We start from the raw sequence: 14,905 nt of genomic DNA on the forward strand, positions 1-14,905 counted from the left end.
GCCAAATTATGTGCCCCCCCCCCCCTTCTTTTCAACCCTCTGTCACCGTATTCAGCAGGGGAGAGTCCGGGGAGCCAGCTTCTCAGCGGTGTGCTGTGGAGAAAATGGCGCTGGTGAGTGCTGAGGATCAAGCTCCGCCCCCTCAGCGGCGGGCTTCGGTCCCGCTCGATTTCATTTAACACTGGCGGGGGATGTTAGAATATACAGTGCAGAGCCCATATATGTCCTATATAGCCAGAACAGAGGTTTAAATTGCAGCCCAGGGCGCCCCCCCTGCACCCTGCACCCTTACAGTGCCTGCCGTGTGTGTGTTGTGTGGGAGCAATGGCGCGCAGCGTTACCTCTATGAAGATCTGAAGTCTTCTGCCGCCTCTGAAGTCTTCTTTCTTCTTATACTCACCTGTCTTCTATCTTCTGGCTCTGTGAGGAGGACGGCGGCGAGGCTCCGGGACGAACAGCTAGGAGAGACCTGCGTTCCGACTCCCTCTGGAGCTAATGGTGTACAGTAGCCTAAGAAGCAGAACCTAGCAGTTAAGTAGGTCTGCTTCTCTCTCCTCAGTCCCTCGATGCAGGGAGTCTGTTCCCAGCAGGCTCCCTGAAAATTCTTTCAGGAAACTCAGGAGAGCTCCCTGTAATGCACCCAGTTTCCTCTGGGCACAGTATCAAACTGAGGTCTGGAGGAGGGGCATAGAGGGAGGAGCCAGTGCACACCCATATCTAAAGTTCTTTTTAGTGCCCATGTCTCCTGCGGAGCCCGTCTATCTCATGGTCCTTACGGAGTCCCCAGCATCCTCTAGGACGTAAGAGAAATAACAGTGAAACATAGAAAAATAATAATTTTACTGCTGTCGTCTCAGCATTGCTGCATGACCCACACCTACAATAATAACACTGTTACACCTGATTGTGGCTTGCTGCTACACTAGTATCTATCTCTCGCTCCCCACACCCATCACCCGCTCCACACAGTCATCTCTCGCTCCACACACCCATCTCTCGCGCCACACACCCATCTCTCGCGCCACACAGTCATCTCTCGCTCCACACAGTCATCTCTCGTTCCACACACCTATCCCCCGCTCCCCACACCCATCCCCCGCTCCCCACACCCATCCCGCGCTCCCCACACCCATCCCGCGCTCCCCACACCCATCCCACGCTCCCCGCACCCATCCCTCGCTCCCCGCACCCATCTCTCGCTCCCCGCACCCATCCCTCGCTCGACAAACCCATCCCTCGATCCCTCGCTCGACACACCCATCCCTAGCTCGACGCACCCATCCCTCGCTCCATCCCACACTCCCCACACCCATCCCACACTCCCCTCATCCATCCCTCACTCCACACACCAATACCACACCCCCCGCACCCATCCCTCGCTCCCCGCACCCATCCCTCGCTCGACACACCCATCCCTCGCTCCCCACACCCATCCCTCGCTCCATCCCACACTCCCCTTACCCATACCACACTCCCCACACCCATCCCACACTCCCCTCATCCATCCCTCACTCCACACACCAATACCACACTCCACACACCCATCACTCACTCCCCACATCCATCCCACACTCCCCACATCCACCCCTCACTCCACACACCCACCCCTCACTTCCCACACCCACCCCTCACTTCCCACACCCACCCCTCACTCCCCACACCCACCCGTCACTCCGCACACCCACCTCTCACTACCCACTGCTATCCCTCACTACCCACTGAAATCCCTCACTCTCCACACCCATCCCACACTCCCCTCACCCACCCCTCGCTCCCCACACCCACCCCTTGCTCTCCCCACAGCCACCCCTCGCTAACCCCACAGTCATCCCTCGCTCTCCCCACAGCCATCCCTCGCTCTCCCCACAGCCATCCCTCGCTCTCCCCACAGCCATCCCTCGCTCCACACACCCATCCCTCACTCCACACATCCATCCCTCGCTCTCCACATCCATCCCTCGCTCCCGACACACCCATCCCTCACTCCACACATCCATCCCTCGCTCTCCACATCCATCCCTCGCTCTCCACACCCATCCCTCGCTCCCGACACACCCATCCCTCACTCCCCACACCCATCCCTCACTCCCCACACCCATCCCTCACTCCACACATCCATCCCTCGCTCTCCACATCCATCCCTCGCTCTCCACACCCATCCCTCACTCCACACATCCATCCCTCGCTCTCCACATCCATCCCTCGCTCTCCACACCCATCCCTCGCTCCCGACACACCCATCCCTCACTCCACACATCCATTCCTCACTCCACACATCCATCCCTCGCTCTCCACACCCATCCCTCGCTCCCGACACACCCATCCCTCACTCCACACATCCATCCCTCACTCCACACATCCATCCCTCACTCCACACATCCATCCCTCGCTCTCCACATCCATCCCTCGCTCCCGACACACCCATCCCTCGCTCCCGACACACCCATCCCTCACTCCCCACACCCATCCCACACTCCACACATCCATCCCTCGCTCTCCACATCCATCCCCCGCTCCCCACACCCATCCCTCACTCCACACATCCATCCCTCACTCCACACATCCATCCCTCACTCCACACATCCATCCCTCACTCCACACATCCATCCCTCACTCCACATCCATCCCTCGCTCTCCACATCCATCCCTCGCTCCCAACACACCCATCTCTCACTCCCCACACCCATCCCTCACTCCCCACACCCATCCCTCACTCCACACATCCATCCCTCGCTCTCCACATCCATCCCCCGCTCCCGACACCCATCCCTCACTCCCCACACCCATCGCTCACTCCACACATCCATCCCCCGCTCCCGACACCCATCCCTCGCTCTCCACATCCATCCCTCGCTCTCCACATCCATCTCTCACTCCCCACATCCATCCCTCACTCCCCACATCCATCCCTCGCTCTCCACATCCACATCCATCCCTCGCTCTCCACATCCATCCCTCGCTCTCCACATCCATCCCTCGCTCTCCACACCCATCCCTCGCTCTCCACATCCATCCCTCGCTCTCCACATCCATCCCTCACTCCACACATCCATCCCTCACTCCACACATCCATCCCTCGCTCTCCACATCCATCTCTCACTCCCCACATCCATCCCTCACTCCCCACATCCATCCCTAGCTCTCCACATCCCCATCCCTCACTCCCGACACACCCATCCCTCACTCCACACATCCATCCCTCGCTCTCCACATCCATCCCTCGCTCCCGACTGTTAGGGTCTCCTGCCCTGTGCTGCCACGTCGTCATGGCAACCGGGAGACAAGTGCTAGTGGAGTAACCTGAGCGCAGCTGATACTCCGGTTCGGGTCTTTTGCTGTGCAGTGGTTATAGGCTCTGTGCACGGCAGGGGATCCGGTGCTGGTTTTTGTGCTCACAGTCTGTGAGGTCTGAGTGGGGCGTGGACAGCACCTGCTTTATAAGGCCTCTTTTCAGGGTAAGCAGATGCTGCTGAATCTTTGTTGGTTAGTCAGTTCATGAAAGTTAGCCAGTACTGTGTAGCTTTGTATTTGTTTGTTGCTTACTGCAAATAGGCCTGGGGATTTGGTATTACACTCTGCCAATCCAGACCTAGCAGTAAGACTGGAGTCAGTCGTTTAGCTTGCTGGGGTTCTGTTACTACTCTGTGAACTTAGCAAGTTTGCGGCTGTATTCTAAGACTTGCCTGTCTAATCCTGTCTCACTGTGCTAGGTGTCAGGGGTCAGTTTAGTGGCAGTAAGCTAAAACCTGTGCACTGCAAGTGAGAATCAGGATTGTGGAGTCTCTCCTTGTGTCTATCATTCCATCTCTGACCAAGGAGTTTACTGCCACACCCGTTGGTAACCCTTTAGGGTTTTGCTGTTGCCCTTAGCAACAGCATTTTGGGTTCTCTACGTATTAAAACACAACATCTTGCTATTTCCATCTGAGCAGTTCTAATACAAGGGAGATACCCAGTTCCTTAGCCTCTGGGCTTCTCTGTTCACTTTGTGTGTATTTTGTTACCCTATCACCTTCTGTGTACGTTATGTCATATTCCCCAGTTTGTCTGTGAGTCCATTTGTTTTGCATAACAGTTCAAACACCAGTACATTCCTGCAGACACTGGAGTGCATAACAGTTCTGACACCAGTACTTTCCTGCAGGCACTGGTGTGCATAACATATTCAGCAGCCTAATACTCCTGTTGAAATTTTGTGGGAATATTGAGCATACCCCTCAAAATACGTTGCAACAGGTGGTCGATCAGGTGCAGGTCCTGACTCGACAATTCAATGATTTGTCCATTAAAATGCACACCTCCCAGGCTGCTGGCGGAGCTCCCGCAGCAGCAGCACCTGCAGGGGTTAAGGAGCCGAAAGTAAATCTCCCGGATCGTTTTTCTGGAGATCGCTCGCAGTTCTTTTGTTTCAAGGAGAGCTGCAAGCTATACTTCCGGCTTAGGCCTCAGTCTTCTGGGTCGGAGATTCAGCGGGTGGGCATAGTGATTTCCTTGCTACAAGGAGACCCACAGGTCTGGGCATATGGGTTGCAGCCTGACTGTCCGTCGCTTAAAAGTGTTGATGCTTTTTTTACGGCACTGGGCATGTTGTATGATGACCCTGACAAGACGGCCTCAGCCGAGGCTCAGATTTCGATCCTTAAGCAAGGGCGAAGGCCAGTTGAGGTTTACTGTACGGAGTTTCGGAGGTTGGCCCATGATACCCAGTGGAATGACCCAGCCCTGAGACACCAGTACCGAAGAGGTCTTTCTAACCAGATAAAGGACCAACTGGTACAATATCCCTTGCCTGATAGCTTGGATCAGCTCATGCAGTAATCCATCCGGGTGGATAGACGGCTGAGAGAGCGTAGGCTTGAAAGGGAGACTGAGATTTCCTTCCTTCCCAAGGGAACCTCAGACTCTGAGGAATTTTCTGAGGAGCCTATGCAGATTGGGGCTACCCGCCTCTCCTCGCGTGAGAAGACGCGGAGGAGACAGCAGGGCTTGTGTTTGTACTGTGGGAATAAAGGTCATGTGGTAGTATCATGCCCAGAAAAGCCGGAAAACTTCAGGGCCTGAGGGTGATGGGAAATATCCTGTCAGGCCAGAAGTCAGAATTTCCCAAGAAGACTTTTATCATTCCGGTGACCTTGAAGATCCTCGGTCAAACTGTCAAGACTGAGGCCTTTGTGGACAGTGGGGCCGACAGGGTTTTTATGGACCGCCAATTCGCCCTGAAACACTCTGTTCCCTTAGTACCCTTGGCATCGGAAATTGAGATTTGTGGGTTAAACGGGGAACCATTATCCCAAGGTAAAATTACCTCTTGCACTAGCCAGATTTCTTTGTTTATTGGAGCCACACACTCTGAAAAATTGTCCTTTTATGTGACTGTCTGTACTTTTGCCCCATTGGTGTTGGGGTTACCCTGGTTAAGGGCCCACAATCCTCAATTTGACTGGGTCTCTGGGGAGATTCTTAGTTGGGGTACTGATTGTTTCAGGAGTTGCTTGAGCCTTCCAGTCAGGCTCTCGCAGCTAAGTTTGCCAGGATTGCCAGGGTGTTATGCAGATTTTGCGGACGTGTTCTCCAAAAAAGTTGCAGAGGTACTACCTCCCCATCGCCCCTATGACTGTGCCATTGATTTGTTGCCAAATGCTAAGCTTCCCAAGAGCAGGTTGTACTCCCTGTCACGTCCTGAGACTCAGGCTATGGCAGAGTACATTCAGGAGAACTTGGCTAAGGGATTTATCAGACCTTCACAGTCTCCAGTTGGGTCGGGGTTCTTCTTCGTGGGTAAAAAGGACGGTTCGTTGCGACCCTGCATCGACTTCAGGGAATTGAACCGTATCACGATTAAAAACTCATACCCACTGCCTCTCATTTCGGTCTTGTTTGACCAGCTTCGTACTGCCACCATTTTTTCTAAGATTGAACTACGCGGTGCGTACAATCTAATCCGAATAAGAGAGGGGGATGAATGGAAGACTGCCTTTAATACCCACTCAGGGCATTATGAATATTTGGTGATGCCTTTTGGGCTCTGTAATGCCCCGGCAGTCTTCCAGGATTTCATGAATGATGTGCTCAGGGAATATTTGGATAGATTCTTAGTTGTATACTTAGATGACATCCTAATCTTCTCCCATTCCCTGGAGGAACATCGGAAGCATGTACGCTTAGTCCTCCAGAAACTCAGAGACCACCGGCTTGGGGCGAAGCTGGAGAAGTGCGAATTTGAAGTTCAGCAAATCGCATTTCTAGGATATATTATCTCCCCAGAAGGTTTCCAAATGGAGGGTTCCAAGGTACAGGCAGTCCTGGATTGGGTGCAGCCCACTAGTTTGAAGGCGCTTCAGCGTTTCCTGGGCTTTGCGAATTTTTATAGACGATTTATCGCTGGATTTTCGTCTATAGTGGCGCCCTTGGTGGCACTCACTAAGAAAGGGGCGGATGTTGCTCACTGGTCTTGTGAGGCTAAAGCGGCTTTTGCCCGTCTCAAAAGGGCATTTGTTTCGGCCAAGGTGCTGCGACACCCAGATCCAGAGCGTCCTTTTGTGGTGGAGGTGGATGCCTCTGAGATGGGTATTGGGGCAGAGCTTTCTCAGATGGGAGTGTCTGATAATCGCCTTCATCCCTGTGCTTACTTTTCCCGTAAATTTTCGCCTGCCGAGATGAATTATGACGTGGGTAACCGGGAATTGTTGGCTATTAAGGATGCACTCGAGGAGTGGAGACACTGGCTTGAGGGGGCTAAGTTTGTGGTCTCAATTCTCACTGACCATAAGAATCTGGCATATTTAGAGTCAGCGAAGCGTCTCAATGCCAGGCAGGCACGATGGGCTTTGTTTTTTGCTCGCTTTAATTTTTTGATAACATATCGCCCTGGGTCAAAAAACATCAAGGCTGATGCGCTCTCGCGGAGTTTTGCTCCAATCCAGGAGACCACCGAGGAGCCGTTGCCCATTGTTTCCCCATCATGTATTAAAGTGGGCATTACCCAGGACCTCTTATCATTAGTCCTTAGAGCACAGGAGCAGGCTCCTCCAGACCTTCCGGTAGGTCTTTTGTTTGTGCCTCCTAGGTTAAGACAGCGAGTGTTCCTGGAATTCCATGCCAAGAAGTCGGCAGGTCACCCGGGTATTGCCAGAACTCGGGAGTTGCTATCTAGGGCGGTGTGGTGGCCCTCGGTGGCTAAGGATGTGGATCAGTGGGTTCGGGCATGTGACATCTGTGCCCGAAATAAGACTCCTAGAGGGGTTCCTGTTGGCCCATTACATCCACTCTCTATCCCATCTAAGCCATGGACCCACATTTCAATGGATTTTGTGGTGGACTTGCCCAAATCCTCGGGGATGACAGCCATCTGGGTTGTCGTTGACAGGTTTTCGAAGATGGCGCACTTCGTTCCACTGGTTGGGCTGCCATCAGCCAGACGCCTGTCTGAATTATTTATGCTGCATGTTGTGCGTCTCCACGGGTTGCCACTTGATGTGGTCTCTGACCGCGGATCCCAGTTTGTGGCCAAATTCTGGAGGGCATTTTGTTCCGATCTCCAGATTTCTGTCAGCTTGTCGTGAGGCTACCATCCGCAGTCTAATGGGCAGACTGAAAGGGTGAACCAGTCCTTGGAGCAGTTCCTCAGGTGTTATGTCTCCAAGTGTCAGACTGACTGGGTTGCTCATCTGTCCATGGCGGAGTTTGCCTATAACAACGCGGCTCACTCTGCTACAGGGATCTCTCCCTTCCTTTGTGTGTATGGGCATCATCCTAAGGCCAATTCTTTTGACCCCCTGGACTCCACGCCTGGTGGTTCCTCTGTGGTTTCGGTCCTTAGAGGTATTTGGCGGAAAGTGAAGAAAGCCCTTGTGCCTGTGTCATTAGTGACCAAAAGGGTTTTTGATAAGCGGAAAAGACCCTGCAGCTTCAAATTAGGAGACTTCGTCTGGTTGTCAACCAAGAATTTGAAGTTGAGACAGCCATCTCATAAGTTAGGCCCCCGGTTCATCGGCCCTTATAAGATCACCAGGGTTATCAATCCGGTGGCATTTCAGTTAGATCTGCCCCGTTCTTTGGGTATCAATAAAACATTTCATTGTTCCCTTTTAAAACGGGCGATTAGTAATCCTTCTTCCAGTGGAAGACCTTCCCCTCTTCTGATACGTGGCCAGAGGGAGTTTGTTGTTGAAAGGATTCTTGACTCCAAGGTGGTTCGGGGTCGGCTGTCATTTTTGGTGCACTGGAAGGGGTATGGCCCGGAGGAGCGGTCGTGGGTGCGCAGTTGTGATCTTCATGCCCCCAGACTGATACGCTCTTTCTTCTCGCAGTTCCCCGATAAACCCGGTGGTAGGGGTTCTTTGACCCCTCGTCAGAGGGGGGGTACTGTTAGGGTCTCCTGCCCTGTGCTGCCACGTCGTCATGGCAACCGGGAGACAAGTGCTAGTGGAGTAACCTGAGCGCAGCTGATACTCCGGTTCGGGTCTTTTGCTGTGCAGTGGTTATAGGCTCTGTGGACGGCAGGGGATCCGGTGCTGGTTTTTGTGCTCACAGTCTGTGAGGTCTGAGTGGGGCGTGGACAGCACCTGCTTTATAAGGCCTCTTTTCAGGGTAAGCAGATGCTGCTGAATCTTTGTTGGTTAGTCAGTTCATGAAAGTTAGCCAGTACTGTGTAGCTTTGTATTTGTTTGTTGCTTACTGCAAATAGGCCTGGGGATTTGGTATTACACTCTGCCAATCCAGACCTAGCAGTAAGACTGGAGTCAGTCGTTTAGCTTGCTGGGGTTCTGTTACTACTCTGTGAACTTAGCAAGTTTGCGGCTGTATTCTAAGACTTGCCTGTCTAATCCTGTCTCACTGTGCTAGGTGTCAGGGGTCAGTTTAGTGGCAGTAAGCTAAAACCTGTGCACTGCAAGTGAGAATCAGGATTGTGGAGTCTCTCCTTGTGTCTATCATTCCATCTCTGACCAAGGAGTTTACTGCCACACCCGTTGGTAACCCTTTAGGGTTTTGCTGTTGCCCTTAGCAACAGCATTTCGGGTTCTCTACGTATTAAAACACACATCTTGCTATTTCCATCTGAGCAGTTCTAATACAAGGGAGATACCCAGTTCCTTAGCCTCTGGGCTTCTCTGTTCACTTTGTGTGTATTTTGTTACCCTATCACCTTCTGTGTACGTTATGTCATATTCCCCAGTTTGTCTGTGAGTCCATTTGTTTTGCATAACAGTTCAAACACCACTACATTCCTGCAGACACTGGAGTGCATAACAGTTCTGACACCAGTACTTTCCTGCAGGCACTGGTGTGCATAACACCGACACACCCATCCCTCACTCCACACATCCATCCCTCGCTCTCCACATCCATCCCTCGCTCCCGACACACCCATCCCTCACTCTCCACACCCATCCCTCACTCCACACATCCATCCCTCTCTCTCCACATCCATCCCCCGCTCCTGACACCCATCCCTCACTCCACACATCCATCCCTCGCTCTCCACATCCATCCCTCGCTCTCCACATCCATCCCTCGCTCTCCACACCCATCCCTCACTCCACACATCCATCCCTCGCTCTCCACATCCATCCCTCGCTCTCCACACCCATCCCTTGCTCCCGACACACCCATCCCTCACTCCACACATCCATCCCTCGCTCTCCACACCCATCCCTCGCTCCCGACACACCCATCCCTCACTCCACACATCCATCCCTCACTCCCCACACCCATCCCTCACTCCCCACACCCATCCCTCACTCCACACATCCATCCCTCGCTCTCCACATCCATCCCCCGCTCCCGACACCCATCCCTCACTCCCCACACCCATCGCTCACTCCACACATCCATCCCCCGCTCCCGACACCCATCCCTCACTTCACACACCCAACCCTCACTCCCCACATCCATCCCTCGCTCTCCACATCCATCCTTCGCTCTCCACATCCATCCCTCACTCCACACATCCATCCCTCACTCCACACATCCATCCCTCGCTCTCCACATCCATCCCTCGCAATCCCTCGCTCTCCACACCCATCCCTCGCTCTCCACATCCATCCCTCGCTCTCCACATCCATCTCTCACTCCCCACATCCATCCCTCGCTCCCCACATCCATCCCTCGCTCTCCACATCCATCCCTCGCTCTCCACATCCATCCCTCGCTCTCCACATCCATCCCTCGCTCCACACATCCATCCCTCGCTCCCCACATCCATCCCTCACTCCACACATCCATCCCTCGCTCTCCACATCCATCCCCCGCTCCCGACACCCATCCCTCACTCCCGACACCCATCCCTCACTCCCCACATCCATCCCTCGCTCTCCACATCCATCCCTCGCTCCCGACACACCCATCCCTCACTCCCCACACCCATCCCTCGCTCCCCACACCCATCCCTCACTCCCCACACACATCCCTCACCCCTCACTCCACACACCCATCCCTCACTCCCCACACCCATCCCTCGCTCTCCACACCCATCCCTCGCTCTCCACATCCATCCCTCGCTCCACACATCCATCCCTCGCTCTCCACATCCATCCCTCGCTCTCCACATCCATCCCTCGCTCCACACATCCATCCCTCGCTCTCCACATCCATTCCTCGCTCTCCACACCCATCCCTCGCTCTCCACATCCATCCCTCGCTCTCCACATCCATCCCTCACTCCACACATCCATCCCTCACTCCACACATCCATCCCTCGCTCTCCACATCCATCTCTCACTCCCCACATCCATCCCTCACTCCCCACATCCATCCCTAGCTCTCCACATCCCCATCCCTCGCTCTCCACATCCATCCCTCGCTCCCGACACACCCATCCCTCACTCCACACATCCATCCCTCGCTCTCCACATCCATCCCTCGCTCCCGACACACCCATCCCTCACTCCACACATCCATCCCTCGCTCTCCACATCCATCCCTCGCTCCCGACACACCCATCCCTCACTCTCCACACCCATCCCTCACTCCACACATCCATCCCTCTCTCTCCACATCCATCCCCCGCTCCTGACACCCATCCCTCACTCCACACATCCATCCCTCGCTCTCCACATCCATCCCTCGCTCTCCACATCCATCCCTCGCTCTCCACACCCATCCCTCACTCCACACATCCATCCCTCGCTCTCCACATCCATCCCTCGCTCTCCACACCCATCCCTTGCTCCCGACACACCCATCCCTCACTCCACACATCCATCCCTCACTCCACACATCCATCCCTCGCTCTCCACACCCATCCCTCGCTCCCGACACACCCATCCCTCACTCCACACATCCATCCCTCACTCCCCACACCCATCCCTCACTCCCCACACCCATCCCTCACTCCACACATCCATCCCTCGCTCTCCACATCCATCCCCCGCTCCCGACACCCATCCCTCACTCCCCACACCCATCGCTCACTCCACACATCCATCCCCCGCTCCCGACACCCATCCCTCACTTCACACACCCAACCCTCACTCCCCACATCCATCCCTCGCTCTCCACATCCATCCTTCGCTCTCCACATCCATCCCTCACTCCACACATCCATCCCTCACTCCACACATCCATCCCTCGCTCTCCACATCCATCCCTCGCAATCCCTCGCTCTCCACACCCATCCCTCGCTCTCCACATCCATCCCTCGCTCTCCACATCCATCTCTCACTCCCCACATCCATCCCTCGCTCCATACATCCATCCCTCGCTCTCCACATCCATCCCTCGCTCTCCACATCCATCCCTCGCTCTCCACATCCATCCCTCGCTCCACACATCCATCCCTCGCTCCCCACATCCATCCCTCACTCCACACATCCATCCCTCGCTCTCCACATCCATCCCCCGCTCCCGACACCCATCCCTCACTCCCGACACCCATCCCTCACTCCCCACATCCATCCCTCGCTCTCCACATCCATCCCTCGCTCCCGACACACCCATCCCTCACTCCCCACACCCATCCCTCACTCCCCACATCCATCCCTCGCTCTCCACATCCATCCCTCGCTCCACACATCCATCCCTCGCTCTCCACATCCATCCCTCGCTCTCCACATCCATCCCTCGCTCCACACATCCATCCCTCGCTCTCCACATCCATCCCTCGCTCCCCACATCCATCCCTCGCTCTCCACATCCATCCCTCGCTCCCCACATCCATCCCTCACTCCACACATCAATCCCTCGCTCTCCACATCCATCCCTCGCTCCCGACACACCCATCCCTCACTCCCCACACCCATCCCTCACTCCACACATCCATCCCTCGCTCTCCACATCCATCCCTCGCTCCCGACACATCCATCCCTCACTCCACACATCCATCCCTCGCTCTCCACATCCATCCCTCGCTCTCCACACCCATCCCTCGCTCCCGACACACCCATCCCTCACTCCCCACACCCATCCCTCACTCCACACATCCATCCCTCGCTCTCCACATCCATCCCTCGCTCTCCACACCCATCCCTCACTCCACACATCCATCCCTCGCTCTCCACATCCATCCCTCGCTCTCCACACCCATCCCTCGCTCCCGACACACCCATCCCTCACTCCACACATCCATTCCTCACTCCACACATCCATCCCTCGCTCTCCACACCCATCCCTCGCTCCCGACATACCCATCCCTCACTCCACACATCCATCCCTCACTCCACACATCCATCCCTCACTCCACACATCCATCCCTCGCTCTCCACATCCATCCCTCGCTCCCGACACACCCATCCCTCACTCCCCACACCCATCCCTCACTCCACACATCCATCCCTCGCTCTCCACATCCATCCCCCGCTCCCCACACCCATCCCTCACTCCACACATCCATCCCTCACTCCACACATCCATCCCTCACTCCACACATCCATCCCTCACTCCACACATCCATCCCTCACTCCACATCCATCCCTCGCTCTCCACATCCATCCCTCGCTCCCAACACACCCATCTCTCACGCCCCACACCCATCCCTCACTCCCCACACCCATCCCTCACTCCACACATCCATCCCTCGCTCTCCACATCCATCCCCCGCTCCCGACACCCATCCCTCACTCCCCACACCCATCGCTCACTCCACACATCCATCCCCCGCTCCCGACACCCATCCCTCGCTCTCCACATCCATCCCTCGCTCTCCACATCCATCTCTCACTCCCCACATCCATCCCTCACTCCCCACATCCATCCCTCGCTCTCCACATCCACATCCATCCCTCGCTCTCCACATCCATCCCTCGCTCTCCACATCCATCCCTCGCTCTCCACATCCATCCCTCGCTCTCCACACCCATCCCTCGCTCTCCACATCCATCCCTCGCTCTCCACATCCATCCCTCACTCCACACATCCATCCCTCACTCCACACATCCATCCCTCGCTCTCCACATCCATCTCTCACTCCCCACATCCATCCCTCACTCCCCACATCCATCCCTCGCTCTCCACATCCATCCCTCGCTCCCGACACACCCATCCCTCACTCCACACATCCATCCCTCGCTCTCCACATCCATCCCTCGCTCCCGACACACCCATCCCTCACTCCACACATCCATCCCTCGCTCCACACATCCATCCCTCGCTCTCCACATCCATCCCTCGCTCCTGACACCCATCCCTCACTCCACACATCCATCCCTCGCTCTCCACATCCATCCCTCGCTCTCCACACCCATCCCTCACTCCACACATCCATCCCTCGCTCTCCACATCCATCCCTCGCTCTCCACACCCATCCCTTGCTCCAGACACACCCATCCCTCACTCTCCACACCCATCCCTCACTCTCCACACCCATCCCTCACTCTCCACACCCATCCCTCACTCCACACATCCATCCCTCTCTCTCCACATCCATCCCCCGCTCCTGACACCCATCCCTCACTCCACACATCCATCCCTCGCTCTCCACATCCATCCCTCGCTCTCCACACCCATCCCTCACTCCACACATCCATCCCTCGCTCTCCACATCCATCCCTCGCTCTCCACACCCATCCCTTGCTCCGGACACACCCATCCCCCACTCCACACATCCATCCCTCACTCCACACATCCATCCCTCGCTCTCCACACCCATCCCTCGCTCCCGACACACCCATCCCTCACTCCACACATCCATCCCTCACTCCCCACACCCATGCCTCACTCCCCACACCCATCCCTCACTCCACACATCCATCCCTCGCTCTCCACATCCATCCCCCGCTCCCGACACCCATCCCTCACTCCCCACACCCATCGCTCACTCCACACATCCATCCCCCGATCCCGACACCCATCCCTCACTTCACACACCCAACCCTCACTCCCCACATCCATCCCTCGCTCTCCACATCCATCCTTCGCTCTCCACATCCATCCCTCACTCCACACATCCATCCCTCACTCCACACATCCATCCCTCGCTCTCCACATCCATCCCTCGCAATCCCTCGCTCTCCACACCCATCCCTCGCTCTCCACATCCATCCCTCGCTCTCCACATCCATCTCTCACTCCCCACATCCATCCCTCGCTCTCCACATCCATCCCTCGCTCTCCACATCCATCCCTCGCTCTCCACATCCATCCCTCGCTCTCCACATCCATCCCTCGCTCTCCACATCCATCCCTCGCTCCCCACATCCATCCCTCACTCCACACATCCATCCCTCGCTCTCCACATCCATCCCCCGCTCCCGACACCCATCCCTCACTCCCCACATCCATCCCTCGCTCTCCACATCCATCCCTCGCTCCCGACACACCCATCCCTCACTCCCCACACCCATCCCTCACTCCCCACACCCATCCCTCGCTCCCCACACCCATCCCTCACTCCCCACACCCATCCCTCACCCCTCACTCCACACACCCATCCCTCACTCCCCACACCCATCCCTCGCTCTCCACACCCATC

General features: G+C 55.9%; 1 protein-coding gene across 3 annotated transcripts in view; it reads right to left on the minus strand.

Moving 5' to 3' along the window:
• The window catches only part of ROBO4 (roundabout guidance receptor 4), a 303,902-nt gene that overhangs the window by 152,986 nt on the left and 136,011 nt on the right, over positions 1–14,905 (minus strand). The window lies entirely within an intron of this gene.

The sequence above is a fragment of the Pseudophryne corroboree genome, chromosome 10 (assembly GCF_028390025.1).
Source record: "Pseudophryne corroboree isolate aPseCor3 chromosome 10, aPseCor3.hap2, whole genome shotgun sequence".
Classification (NCBI taxonomy): Eukaryota; Metazoa; Chordata; class Amphibia; order Anura; family Myobatrachidae; genus Pseudophryne; species Pseudophryne corroboree.